The sequence below is a fragment of the Strongylocentrotus purpuratus genome, unplaced genomic scaffold (assembly GCF_000002235.5).
Source record: "Strongylocentrotus purpuratus isolate Spur 01 unplaced genomic scaffold, Spur_5.0 spur5_contig_850, whole genome shotgun sequence".
Taxonomy (NCBI): domain Eukaryota; kingdom Metazoa; phylum Echinodermata; class Echinoidea; order Camarodonta; family Strongylocentrotidae; genus Strongylocentrotus; species Strongylocentrotus purpuratus.
Genome location: NW_022145558.1, coordinates 1,762,970 through 1,778,149, shown reverse-complemented (window position 1 = coordinate 1,778,149; position 15,180 = coordinate 1,762,970).

Below are 15,180 nucleotides of genomic sequence, written 5' to 3'. Positions count from 1 at the left end.
TTCTTCTTCTTCTTCTTCTTCTTCTTCTTCTTCTTCTTCTTCTTCTTCTTCTTCTTCTTCTTCTTCTTCTTCTTCTTCTCCCTTTACTCATCCTCCTCCTTTTTTCCCCTCTCACTGCTTCTCTCCCTTATACTTGATCTTTACTTCTCTCTACCTTTTACCTTCATTTTCATTTATTTTCACTATATCTCTATCCCTCTCAACCCACACCCTCTCTCTCTCTCTATCTCTCTCATTCTTTCTATCTATCAATCTATCTCTCTTTCACTTTTGGCTTACATATGTGTTATCACTTGTAGCCATAATAAATAGGTCGAATACATTTGAAATGTAAGATTAATTTACTTTTTAAGCTAATCTTGATAATAGAGATTGTGCTAGGTATATATGCTTCTCGGTGTCGTGCAGGCAACTGGTATTAAGTTATTCAAATAGACACTAACTTTCATAACTATCCCCTTCGTTATTTCCAGTCAGAAATAAAAATGTCCAAATTGAGCTCCAATGTGGTGTTCCAATGCTTGCTAAGGACTTTATAATAAAGATTTCTGGCTCCAAAATAATGATATAGTTAGGGTTAGGGTTGCACTTGGGTTTCAGGTTAGGTTTAGGGTTAGGGGTAAGGTTAGATTTCAGATTAGGGTTAAGGTTAGGTGTTGTGCAAGGTGTAGTGTTAAGTTTCAAATGTAGTGAAAGGCCTTGGGTTGAAGTTAAGATATTTTCAAGCCCCCCCCCTTTTTTTTAGGGAAGTTCTAAATTAGTATTATCTTTCACATGCTGTTGGAATTTAACCTTTTAATTTTTTTGGCCTGCAAATGGGACATAGTACCTTTAAGGTTAGAGTGAAGGTAGGATTAAGGTCAGGTGTAGAGTTAGGTGTAGTGTTAGGTGTAGTGTTAGGCCCTTAAAGGTGTAGTGTCAGGTTCAACTTAATATTGAAGTAGCACTCAGAGAAAATTAATCACAAACATGGCAGGAGCATGTTCTATAGAGCCTTCGCTGCAGATTACATCAAGCACTAGCTTATCGAGACTCCGATGCGACCTTCAACATTTCACTCTTTCATTGCAATGGATAGCTCAGAGAAATATGTATATCAATTGCCATTTTGGGGCGGGAAACATTGTCAGAATTGCAATGTCTTTGCTACATCCTCTTCTCAACAATTCCTCAAATTTCTGAGAATCATTTTTCCTCAGGAATCGCCAAGAACCCTCATTTTTTTCATGACATAGATTTCACAGACTTTCATATCCTCTTGCAACACTCGTAATCAAAATTCCCAGACCGGGAAGGATCGTTTTATAGCCCGTTCAGACAATGAGAAAGTCGTAAGAAACTCAAACAAACTTACATCGTTTAAAGAATCGTTGTTTAAAGGTATTAGGTAACTTTGCCTCTGATTCTAAACAAAATCCTGGATTTAGCTCATGCTGCAAATCATAATTATAAACCTTTAGGTCAGAAATGAATCCCATGACTTTTACAAGCCAATCACATTTTTGATTATCAAGATATTTAAGATATTTATGATATGGTTTTCCCCACGGTTTTGAACAGTTTTTATAACACTACAGGCTATTGGAGAAAGTGAGTATGGTAAAACCGGTCACTCAAAGATTTTTACTTTTGTGAAGGACTTCACAATCATTTTAAAGCGGAATTTTGTTTTTGGCTTCGATATTACACCATATCACAGACACTGATAACACGTAGGGCCATGCATCTCAGATTTATAAAACAATGCCTTTAAAGAATCATGGATCAGAAGGGTGTACCTACATGCACACAAGAAAAAGGGAATGGTTTTTAGAAACATTGGATAAAAAAAACAAGTTTAGAAGAGGTCAGTACATGACAGTTTGCAAATCACCCAGTTCTACGATTTTTGTACGATACGACCTTCAGACATTGGGGCCATGATTCGTTATCAAATTTACATTTGAAACAATGCTCAAACATGCGTTTCACTATATGATCTATTGTTATATGGTGTTCAGACTAAGACAAAATGTTGTGTATAGCTATACGATTTTTGTATAACTTATACAATAAATGTTGGTAGTCTGAATGAGGGATTGATTTCCCCATTGATATTTGGGTCGGAGCCTAGAAACTACTTTCTGAAGAAAAAAAAGTGCAGTCTATATGATCATTTTAAGCGATCTTGAATCCCGACCTTTCCTTCCCCCTCCTGAAAGGTCAAAGGTCACTCAATGGTATGAAGGTCAAGTTCAGGTCAGACTTCCAGAGCAGTCTCTGTTTCCACTCTTGAACTATAGGGGGAGCTATTATCCTTTGAGAACAGGTCAAGTGTATTATAGTGTTTAGTAAACTCTCTCTGACAGCATACATGTTTGCTTTGTCTTCAAGAGATTTTAGGTTAAAGGGATAGTTGAGTTTTGTTGCAGAGGGCGCTACACAAAATATTTTTTTTGTGAGATAATGAAAAACTGAGTGTCAAATTTGAAAGAACATACAATTTACATGACAAAATCATCTTTGTTAGAAATATCCATAAATATAATGATCTCTAATATTTGTGTACTACCACAAATATTCAATAATTTGAAAAAGCCGTTAAAAAAACAAAATAGTGCCTTTTACGTTGTATTTCAGCCGATGCCGATGGTGGTTTTTTTGTTTGGCTTTTTTGTGTTGGTTATATTACGCAAAACCAGCTGGCCCATATATTGTTATTATTAATCAATTCATTAATTAACGGTCACCATATTTTTTTGAAAGTAGAGCTGACTTGGTACATGTATGATCGTAGTGGCTAAATTTCACACATTTTGAGGCCTAAAATTATCTTCATAGCAATTTTAGGTCCTAAAGGGCATTAGAAATGTCATAAATAAGAATAAGAGCAATAAACATGCACTTTGAAGGCATTTGCAGACTGAAAAAAGAACTCAGAACTCGGGCCTAAAAACCCGTTCTAGATTTTAGTACCTCAGCGGTCACCCGCTGTTACTATAGTAGCTTCTCGATTTTGCACATGAACCACAGATTCTCCGTCCGCAATGAGTTTGCGAAAACTCCCTATTAATGTCTTGCCACAGACATTAGTGCGGCAGGGATTTGAACCCTGTACCTTGTGGTTCACAGTCCGACCACAACACCTCTTCATGGGCATAAAGATCGAGAAAGCTCTCAAACTGTTCTTCACCTCTCCTAGAACTTGACCTTTAATTGACCTACGACCGGCCTTCTTCAAACATTTAACTTGTCTGTACAATTATTATTTTATTGCTGTGGTATCAATCTAATCAAACAGAAATATATCTCAAAGAGGAAATGGGATTTTGTCATCATTATCTGTGAGAGTAAGTAAATACAAAGAAATAGGGAGGTCAGTTTGCATGTCGCGGGAAAATATGCCCCGGTCAGCAAATTTGTGTCCTTTAGAGATCAAATATAGTTTATTCGAAGCTAGAAGGGCATTAACTCTGTGTTAAAGCATATGAGTTATTGCCCTTCTGGCTCTAAACAGATAATGTATGGGATCAATTGGAGTAAGAGGGTAAAAATATTATATATTGTGGGGATCCTCCCACTTCAGATATCTAATTATATATATTTGTATTTTAAATATTATATAATATTGTTTTCATCTTGACGTGAAAATAAATAAAAGGAGTGAATTAAATATACTATAAGCCTAATATTGCTTTTAAGATAACTTACATGACAGGGCTAGACACTGACTAACAGCTCCCCCTCTCTCTTATCTACCTCCCCTATCTTCCTAACCATCCCTCCTCTTCTTTCATCTTCCCCTTCCCTCTCATATCTTGCCCCCCCTCTCTCTCTCTCTCTCTCCCTCCCCCCCCCTCTCTCTCTCTCTCTCTCTCTCTCTCTCTCTCTCTCTCTCTCTCCAATGTCCAGAAGGTCTTCCTACTTTCAATGGACCATTCACAATGAATGGTTCATGGTCAGTGAAAAAAGGAGAAAAGACAAATTCCTGACCAAAATATTTATCCACGATACCTTATTTCATAATTTCCTAATCCTCATTTTGAAACAGAAACAGAAAAATCATAGCTTTCTCTGTCCATGAATAAATCGTCTACAAAGTATTTATTGCAAAAAAAATAGTTATTTGAATTTTATTCTTGCTTGCTCTCTGTAACACTTCAATCCACTGGGGAAAATATGCATTGAGTGATTTCAAGTTGGGTGTTAGTGTTAGTGTTAAGAGCAGTCAAGTGCTCTTAAATTTGCTGATGAAATTATTATTGATAGCTTACCTGAGCACAATTAGCCTTGAGCATGATATCAGAAGCCATCATCGATATACTAGTATCTCCCTTAATATCAGATTGTACCTTTAACAAATCGGGGGGGGGGGGGGGGACACTTATTTTGGGTCAGGGGCATCAATTGGCTTAGGAATGAAAATATTGGGGGGTCAGAAATGGGCTTGGTATCCTATGAGAAACTAAATATTGGTTGAAAGACAGGACCGCCTTCTATTAGCTCTAGGCTACATCTCAGACCTGGATATTCAAATATTTCTGTCCGTCTGTCTGACTGATGGCTGTCCGGCTGTTTAACTGATGGCCGTCCGTCTGTCTGTCTCAGGGAAATCTAATGCTGGACAAAATACAGGGTTGCCTTTTACAAGTGCTAGGGTACAGCTCAGACCTCCATATTCAAATCTCTTTGTCTGTTTGACTGTCTGTATGTTAGTTTGTCTGTCTGACTGAAATTATAATACTGGAAAAAATACAGGGTTGCCTTTTATTAGTCCTAGGGTACATCTCAGACCTCCATATTCAAGTCTCTCTGTCTTTATGTCGACTGTCTGTCTGTCTGTCGGAGGGAGATTTAATGTTGGTTACAGACATGGTCTGCCATCTACTAGGCCTAGAATACACCTTACATTCTCAGCTCTCAACATTAAAATATTTCTGTTTGTCTATATGTATGTCTATCTATTTGTACTGTAGGGAAATTCAACATTTGTTGTAGAAAAGGCCATCTTTTATGATTCTTAAGTCTGCATTTTAGACCTTTAGTTACTTCCAAAACTTTCCACCTGTCTGTCTGCCTCCCTGCATGCTGGCTATCTGTTGTCTGTTGTATCTTTTTGTCTTTGTCTGTCTATTTGTCTGACTGTCCGTCTTTCTGTCAGTCTGTCTTTCTGTCAGAGGGAAAAGTAATGTAAAATGGTTCACAGACACTTGTTGACAGTGACTGAATTTAGGAAAAAACCTGAAAATCTTACAGGTTTTTGTAGCAGAGACTTATATTGTAGAGTTTTTGTTTTACAGTACAGGTCTGTGTCCTGTTTCATCAAATTTGTTATCAACAGTAACAAATGCTCAATTTCTATGATAAATTTGCTCTCAGGCAATCAGATGCCAGGATTTCAGTAGCTTATAACAGTTATTGTAACTTGATATTGATAACATGTGTTATATGAAACAGGGCCTGATGATCAAGACTACTCAGGCCAAAGTGGGCGGCCGAAGGGGACTGACCGCGACCACCTAAAAGTACAGGGGAAGATCTGGATCCAGGCCTTACAGGTTCCTGACAAGTCCTTTGCAGGTCCAGCAGTGCTGCAGATGAGAAGTCTGATAATCGCAAGGAATGCCGAAACAGGGAGACGTTCACACTTGCCCTAGCACTTTAACGCTTTGGTGGTAACCGGGAGGTCCTGGGTTTGAAACCAAGACGATGCTAGTGCCCTTTGGTAGAGCATTAATCCTCTTTATCAAGTTTATCGTAGAGGACTTAAAGCCGTTGGTCCCCTGGTTGCATTAATTACAAGCAGACTTAGAAGTCAGCAAACAAAGAAAGCTAGGACTTTGCCAAATAAGAGAATCTAATATTTATATCTAAAACCAGGCGCACACTACACAATCCGACTTAAAGGGATCGTTTAACAATGTTAAATCTGAGATACAAGGCCCTACGTGTTATCAGTGTCTGTGATATGGTGTAATATTGAAGCCCTAAAAAAAATGCGCTTTAAAATGATCAAAAAGTGCCTAAAAAAAGTAAAAATCTTTGAGTGACCGGTTTTACCATACTCGTTTTCCCCAATAGACTGTAGTGTTATGAAAAGCGTATGAATTGAATTTGTAATTCCAATCATAAATATCTTGATAATCAGACAGGCGATCGGCTTGTAAAAGTCATGGGGTTCCTAACTGACCTAAAGGTTTGTAATTATGATTGCAGCATGAGCTAAATCCAGAATTTTGTTTCAGAATCTGAGACAAAGTTACCGGATCCCTTTAAATCAGATTCTTGAAGAAATGGCAATTCTATTAGTTATGGAAATTATCCAAACAAAGCACTCCTTGCTGATTTAGGTTGTAAATAAACAGAAGAATACAAACATCCAGAATGTTAGTGCCTGTAAGCCTTCTACTCTAGTCACAATAAATGCTAAACTGACTTCAAATCGTAGACCATCGTGCTACTGGTCTGAGGTAACTTCAATATAGCTTTTCCTCCTTCGACAAGAATAAAAACATCCTCGATAATTCTTTATATGATATTCGGACTAGAAAATGGTAAAATACTTGTCAGATAGCTTTACGATTCATGTAAAGTTAGACGGTGAATTCTGGTAATCTCAATACAGGTTTTGTCTTTAGTGTGAATGCACCCAAAGTTTGGATAATGGTGATGAAACGTGAAAAATGTACTAAAACCACAATCTACAACATCACACAGTTCTCATGGGAGACTAAAGGAGGGGGATGGTCATCTTGAGGAGAGCCACTGGAATTTAAGATTTGGTTTCTTGGTACAGGTTAAAGCCCCACTGTCCTACTTTTAGCTACTTGCTCCCTCTATATAGAAAACTTCCCCAATCGGTGCCTGTTGGTCCCCCATGATCCTCTTTTTCTTACGTTAGTTGAGAGCTGAGTTAATGAGATAGCCACCTGTCAGTGACCTCGCTGTGTGGTCTAATCCCTTCTGGCCCAGTAGTATTGGTCTTTAAATAGGTAACAGGTGTCATGTGGGGGTATGGGGAGAGGGAGGGGGGGGGGGTGTTAACCCTTGAATGTGTATTTAATGTAGGACAAGAAACTTTCTCAAATTCTTTTCAATAGCCATTTGGCAGGCAATGGAACTCAATGGGATTACCTTTAAAGGTACTATGTCCCATTTGCAGGCCAAAAAAATGAAAAAGTTAAATTCCAACTGCATTTGAAAGATAATACTTATTTAGAACTTCCCTAAAAAAGGTGGGGCTTGAAAATGTCTTCAAGTGGGAAAATAATGATTATTAGTTGTCAAATCAACTTTAGGGCTATGGAGCCCAAAAGTAATAGTCTTGATTTTCAGACAATTGTACCGAATGGTCATACGTTTTATGCTGCGCAAAGATTTAATCAGTTTAATCTTGGCCATCACAAGAAGTGGGTTATTGATGTAGACAAAATGCTCATGTACCCTTTAAAACTCTTTTCATGTATGTTATTACCAAAGAAGAAAAAAGCCAGTCAGTCACTCAATAGTGTCTTGACAGTGAAGTCTAGCAAGTAAACGGGTTTCCTTGCATAATTTGAATATGAGGACACTGCTAACGTTTAAATTTCACAGATAGGACATACATGACATATTCATAATTCCTGCAAAGTTCTACAGAATTTGAGGTTGGCTGCAAAAGGGACATAGTACCTTTAAGTTCAATGCAAATTCATTTTGCAGATTCGATGGCATAGTTGTCCTAAGTCATGAACTTTGAGGACACTCATTTCAATGATTTTTTTAAAAAATCACTCAATATGGCTATATTTGCCTCTCTCCACCCAGGTGCTATAAATGGGTACCTGGCATCTTCTTCAACATGCTAGAGCCCCGATAAAGCATCCATGCTAAAACTGGGGTAATAATTGTGAAGCACCAAAAGTGACAATTCTGACAGACATGAGCACTATACGAGATCCCAATACTATCATTATTATTATCTATCTCCACCTCCATCGTAAAACCACACCCAACACAACCTTTTTCATTAAAATCTTCATTTTTCCTTTCAGCTCAATTTCTGTTTTTGTTTGCATCGCACAAGTAATCTATGCACTCCATCTTTGCAGCAAGAAACAAGACTTTTCCTTTGAGGGGCTCCCAGCTGATTCCATGGGTTTATTGGTCATATCCAGTGACCATTACAGAAGGTTTAGGATTAGGGTAAATAAGGACATCCACCCCTGACCCCAAACAAACTTGAACTTTTTTTTCTGACCACTCCATCATATTGTTTCATCAGTTGACTTGACTTATGAAATCTTTGTTTCATCTACACTAACTACATATTTTCATACATCGGGTGTGCTCTTTTTTCAACCCCACTCCCTCCCCCATATCTCCCCCTTACCCCCTCCTCTCCTTATGTTGCTTGTCCTTTTCCTTGTCATCTCTCTACAGATCATTCTGTTCTACAGCTTTCTCTCTCCTTGATGTCTTCAAATTCTACCCCATCCTCTCCCTCTCTCCCTCTCTCTCTCTCTCTCTACCTCCCCTCTCTCCCTAACCTCCATCCATCTTTCCCAACCCCTTCCCCCTCCTCCTCCCCTCCCTCTATCTCCCCCTCCCCCTTCTCTCTCTCTCTCTCTCTCTCTCTCTCTCTCTCTCTTTCTCCATGTCCAGAAGGTCTTCCTACTTTCAATGGGCCATTAGCAATGGATGGTTCATGGTCAGTGAAAAAGGAGAAAAGACAAATTCCTGACCTAAATATCATTTCTTTCTTTCATCTTCCTTTTAAATCTGTACAGTTAGAATAGAGGGAGAAAAGAATATTAGGAAAGTAGGAGTAGTTGTAGCAGCAGAGTATTTTTTGTCTGTATATTGCAATCCATTGTCATCTCTTTCTACTTATTTGTTTAATGAAGATTTTAATGAACTGATGATCCTTCCCAGAACAGCGCGTGGCAATAAGCCATTACATCTATCTGTTTTGTACACTGTCGCTCATATAGTTGGAATAGTTTTTTTTTACCCCAATTTATGGATTAATTTTGACAATGAATTATTCCTAATAGATCTAGATAATAGTATACATTCTCAGATTTTGTTGAATAATAATATGCCTGTGTTTGTTTTGCGTGACTGCTAAAATGTAGGGGACCGATGCCCCACAGGATTAATGCCCCACAAAAGGGCACTAATATAACACATCGACACAGTTTTGATCCTGGGGCCTCACAGTTACGAGGCCATTGCTTTGTCACTGAACCATGACTGTACACAGCGGGGGCTAGGGTAGGGGGCAGTTTCCATAAATAAAATAAAACAAAGAAAATGCAATATATTTTCAATGATTTATTTCATTTTACCCTGGTCCCCAACATAAACAAAATCCTCTGTGTGCCCATGGCTTGAGCCATAATGCTTGGCCGTACAGAGGATTTGTCACACAAAACACACATTGGCAAATTATTATTCAATAAAATCTGAGAATGTAAACTATTATCTAGATCTAATAGGAATAAATTATTTTTTAAATAATTCCATAAATTGGGGTAAAACAAAAATATTCCAACTATATGAGCGACAGTGTATATAGTGAAAACCTGTTTAGAATTCATATCTCAGATTTTGATATGTTGGACAAACCTCTAACAATTCACAAATGATTTCAATTCACGACTATGAGAATTATGAGAAATTCTAAATACAGTAAAGTGGTTTAAAGATAAAGATGCTTAAGAATAATATGTTTAGCAGTGATTTTGAAAAGCACATAGAGAAACAACAAACAAATAGAGGAAATGATGCAAAAATATGATAATATGGCGTAATTGGTGAAGGTCGCCGCAATATGACAGAAAGCTAACTAATAGGAACTGGTACTTATTGGTCTTATTAATGACACAAATATTAATCTCTTACTTCCATCCCCTCCAATCCCTTCCAATCCCCACCTCCCCCTCTCCCCCTCTCTCACTCCATTTATCTTTCTCTCTCTCTCTCTCTTTCTGTCTCTCTGTGTTTATCTGTCTCCCCATCTCTTCCTCCCTTTACCTTTCTCTGTCTCTCTGTGTCTCTCTGTGTCTCTCTGTGTCTCTCTGTGTCTCCCCCATCTCTCCCTCCATTTACCTTTCTCTATCTATCTGTGTCTCCCCTCCCTCTTTCTCTCTTGTTTCCCTAAAAAGTGACATTTTGAAAAATGAAACATCTGCACAAATTCATAACCTTGAGCATCACTTTGGTTTGAGAGTATGTAAATCTAATTGTAGGTTAATTTATCTAATTCACATCCACTGTACTAAGAAAATGGCTGAAATCCAGCCCCACCCCCTCTTTCAGACTACCAAAATCATTGTACAGCTGCATCTTTATAAACTTAAAAGACAAAACATTGTATAGCATCATGCATGTTTAAACATAATGGTGAACACAAACTCAATAAAGAAGCAGGGTCCCATTCTCATTTGGATGTCGTACCGTACAACCACTGTATATTTGGATAGGGTTTATAGTGAGCGTGCACAGATGGGTGGTCTGGAATGTGGGGTTTGTAATTGCTGGCAGAAACTCCATCAGTTTTAGCAGTGTGAATGCTCATTCTCAAAACACAGGTTTGTTTTTATGGGTTATTCCAGTATTGTATATAGTGGTTTAAAGAAAGAAAAAAAAAATGTTTTTTCAAATCGGTATTTGTGCAATGTAAATGAACCTAATGATTCTTGAAATGACCTTTCTTTATGCAAGTTTTGGAGAAATTTCCTTAAATATGAACGGGGCAATTAATCTTGGATTTTGTCCTTCCCCTTTAGCTCTACTCAAGAGCAAAAATCCAAAGTTCTGATAAGTTTTATCATTATCAAGTCTGGCACACACTAGTGTTATCTGAAAACCACATTATTATCTCAGGAAGTATTTCATTCATAGCTTTAGGAAGTTTTGTTTTCAAATCAAGCAAACTTTTGTAGCCCTTATTTCCTGGTTAGACTATAGACTAGTCTGGAAGCACAGACCCCAACTTGACGTACACTTTACCATAATTCCTAAACTCTTAGGCGGAGCCTAGCTCCGACTGTCTCGCTGTGTTGTCTGGAACAGATAAATTACAGAGCCTATGCAGTATGCTGTCAGCTTAGTCTCACTGTGCAGACACTGTTACACACAGCTAATGACAAAGGTTTGTGCCTGCAAACTAGGATAGACTACAGCAGACCAAAGGACAAACGAGATACTCCTACAGCCATTTCACACACAGCTAAAATTCTATAAACATGATTAGTATAAACGTGTTTAAACTAATCACCTGAACATACGACATCATTCACACACAGAAATTTCGGTGCGATCGTTAATCGTTTCATGATTAACTACTGCTCGTAAAATGCACAGTAGTGCCACTACTGCGCATTGAAGGTCATGTCACATCAATCAAAGCGCACGCTCCACCCAGTTTAAACACGTCTGAAACACGTTTAAACACGAATAACCTTTCACACACAAAATGTCAAGCTCACTAGATACGAACTTCGTATCTGCAGCCTGCTTTTAGGGGCGTATGCATCGCCACTTCATATCTATCCCAACATCGTATAAACGATGTTCACACTGGGAAAATTTTCTATAAACATGTTTAAAACTGTTAAGTTAAACACGTTTATACTAATCATCTCTGGATACGATGAATTTTAGCTGTGTGTGAAAAGGCTGCATGTCTAACATCCAGACCTCTAAATTCTAATGACTACATTTCTGTCTTGTGGCTAGTCCAAAATCTGGGCGGTTTTATTTTATTTCAGGAAGGCGATCTGGCCCATATCCCTACCTGCGCGAAGCCAAAGATGACGTGATCAATGAATCCTGACATCAATGGGACCAGTACCAGTTTCAATGAGAAATGATGTTCAAAGGAAACAATGTTTTTTTAAAATATAAAACAGGTGGTTACAAAAGTATGTTGGTCTAGCTCTGGCACATATTGAACATTTACATTTATTTGTGAAACCTTCACCCTAAGAACTAGCAGGCTATTTAAAATATTGGGCTAATGAATTGAGATGGAATCAATATGTACAGAAAAACTATTTGAATTTGTTGCATCAGTAATAGCACATTATAAATGACTTGGTGGGTGGGGGGGGGGGGGACTGGGGGAGGGGGCAGAGCAATTTACCAAGAAATTGATTAATTTGTTTTTGAATCCCAAATTATAATAAAAAATTAGCTGCGTGCAACCGGTCTGTCCTACTCATGCTCACTATTTGTGTGTGAGATGATAAATAAATGTGAGGAATTTTCTACTTAAATATGTCATCTGAGAAGAAAAATTGAATCTGTGGTTTGAGCGGAATCGCGGAATGAGCCTCACTACCGTTTTACCACCAAGAGCTGGAAAATGACAATAGGCCTGTCCTCATCAGCTCGAGATTGCCAAATAACTAGCCATTTTAACTATCTCAATCGCAAATTATCCAGCTAATTTGCGTCCTCATCAGCCCGCAGTTGAGTTACAATTAGCAGGATATTTGATCGAGATAATCATCCCAAGATATCTTGGGCTAGTTTGCAAAATATCTCGCTATTTGGCAAAATATTTCGCTATATATCCGGTGCGTCTTTACTAGGCCGTAGACTCGCACTATATGCGCGAACGCTGAGCAAAATATCTTGAGCTATTTCTCGAGCTTCAAGTTACGAGGTCGAGTCTCGAGCTAATGAAGACGCGATTTGTAACTTCAGGATTATTTCCCAAATCAGAAATAGTGGGTTATTTGGCAGCACTCGAGCTGATGAGGACATACCTTATGACAATGGCTCATTTGCATATAGCTTCCACCCACCCAGCACCACAGGATTCTTTAGCTGACCATAAAGCATATCAAGTCACCACCACAGCAAACATGAGATTCAAGATTTTTATCATTTAGGATAACATACATCCTTCCTCAGGTTTTAGTAGATCGGAACCCCGTCGATTTCTATACAAATAAATGAATATGAGTAATGATAGAAAACTGGCTAAAAATAAAGTTTGGAATCTGCATGATTTCGGAAAGAGGATATCCTTGTTTTAAGAGTAAAAATAAACAAAGATTCTCTCCTTATCTTGGTCAGGGGATACATTTTCAGTTTAAAGGGATTGATTTGACTTATCCATAATGTTAAAGTATTTAAACAATTTTATCAATATATAGCTTAGAATTCAAGTAAAACAGCCATGAAAGTTCCATACAAACGATCAATGTTTTGTATCAAGAAATGAATGGGCCGCTACCCTTTTTCAAACTGATTTTTCAAAAATAATTTTCAAAAGTGAAATGGTTCGTTTAAAATAGCTGTGCAAAAATTAAAAAAAATAACTTTATTTTCATTATTGCAAAGGCGAAACTTTGATTGGACAATTTTATCAAAATTCAATGCTTGAAAACATTTGAAGTAATGATTATCATCAATTACAAAACGCTTATAAATACAGCCCCGGCATAGCACCTGAAGAGCTCTCCGAACGCTGCTGACATGTGTAACGTCACAGGTTGGACATAACTTTGAATGTTTTCAAGCATTGAAATTTGATAAAATTGTCCAATCAAAGTTTCATCTTTGCGATAATGAAAATAAAGTTAGTTTTTAGAATTTTTGCACAGCTACCTTAATAGATTTGATCAAATAATATCACAAGTCTGCGCTGGTTCAAGCTACTATAGAAATGCCCCTATGTACTCTGAACTTGGACCCAAAGTTCGATGGCCTCGCTAATGGGACCCACCACACCCACAAGAATTTCACACAGGAAATCATCAAAGATAAAGGGGTATTAAGCCGACCAATAAGTGAGATAATTAGCTCTAAATCAGACAAACCTCTTCATCTAAGTGGTATTGAAACAGGAGGGATTTTATTCGTGACATTCTTGGAAAAGGGGGTGAACGGTTATGCAGGCGTACATTGAACGGGCAAAAGCAAATATGACAAAAATGCTGATGGTAGTGACATTTTATATACTTACTGCAAAGTGCAAACCTGGAACACTCACAAAGGTCATGATTTTCAAAACTGTTTATTTACAGTTTATGTAATAATTAATTGATTCACACTAGCACATATTGAAAGATATTGGGTAAAAATATATGTGCATCATGATTCAACATTATATTCAAACAATATAAAGCAACATGATTAGATCCATCCCCTCTAAAGTATTTTGGCAGCCCAAAATTTGATGGCAAAATTTCACTTAAATTGCATAATAATGTGAAAGAGGATGTCATTTAAAGAGAAGGTTGAGTTCTAGGAAGAGGTGAAAAATAATTTGTGAGCATTATCGTTCTTATTATGCAAATGTGGAAGAACATCAGATAATGCTACGGTCACAAAGGTTCGCACGAACGATAACTTCGTACGAATCTCCCTGTTTTTCAATTGTCTTCCCGAATTTCCATTGTATGAAAATCGTTCGTACGGCGTTCGTAGCAGTTCGTAATATGGCATTTGTGACTGAGGCTTAAGACATGTTCCCTGTAAAGCATGGCTCTTCAAATGCCTTCATATTCTCAATATGTCATATAACATCGAAAAAGTCGGGGGTAGGATTTTTACGCCACGTGTTCGGGTAGTCCCATATACATCTTTCTGTGTACAGTGTTTGTAACTTTACCAATACTCGGCCAAATTTCTTATCATTTTGATGATTCCAGAACCTTGCAATACACACAAATTCTTAAATGCTAGATGATCAACCTTTTCTGATCTATTCCACACCGTTTCTTTCAAATGCAATCTCATGACCAGAACTCCACTTCATCTTTAAGACACACTTCTGCTAAAATCCCCCCCCCAAAAAAAAAAGGTGTTTGAAGACAAATATTGATAAAAGAATACATAATTTGGGTTTTCTGTTGTACGCAGAAAACCTAAGTTTTGTATTCTTTCATCAATGTTCCGACTTCAAATACATTCGTCTTGAAAAATCCTTGCAGAAATGTGTCTTAGACCCCGTTCTCACTCACTTTGAAAGTGGTCTTAGTTAGACCGCTCCAGACCGCTCCAGAGGAACGGGTCTTGAGGAACGGTTTGCGAGCGTTCACACTCCGAGCAGTTTTTATGGCTCAAACCGCTCCACGAGTCAAAGTGGTCTTGTTGCTATGGCAGCTCAGGTAGGCGGGTCAATTTTTTCGCGCGCGGAATCCAAACCGTATGTACCGTACTACATGTTTCGCACCGAAGGTCACTAGCTCACTTCCGTTC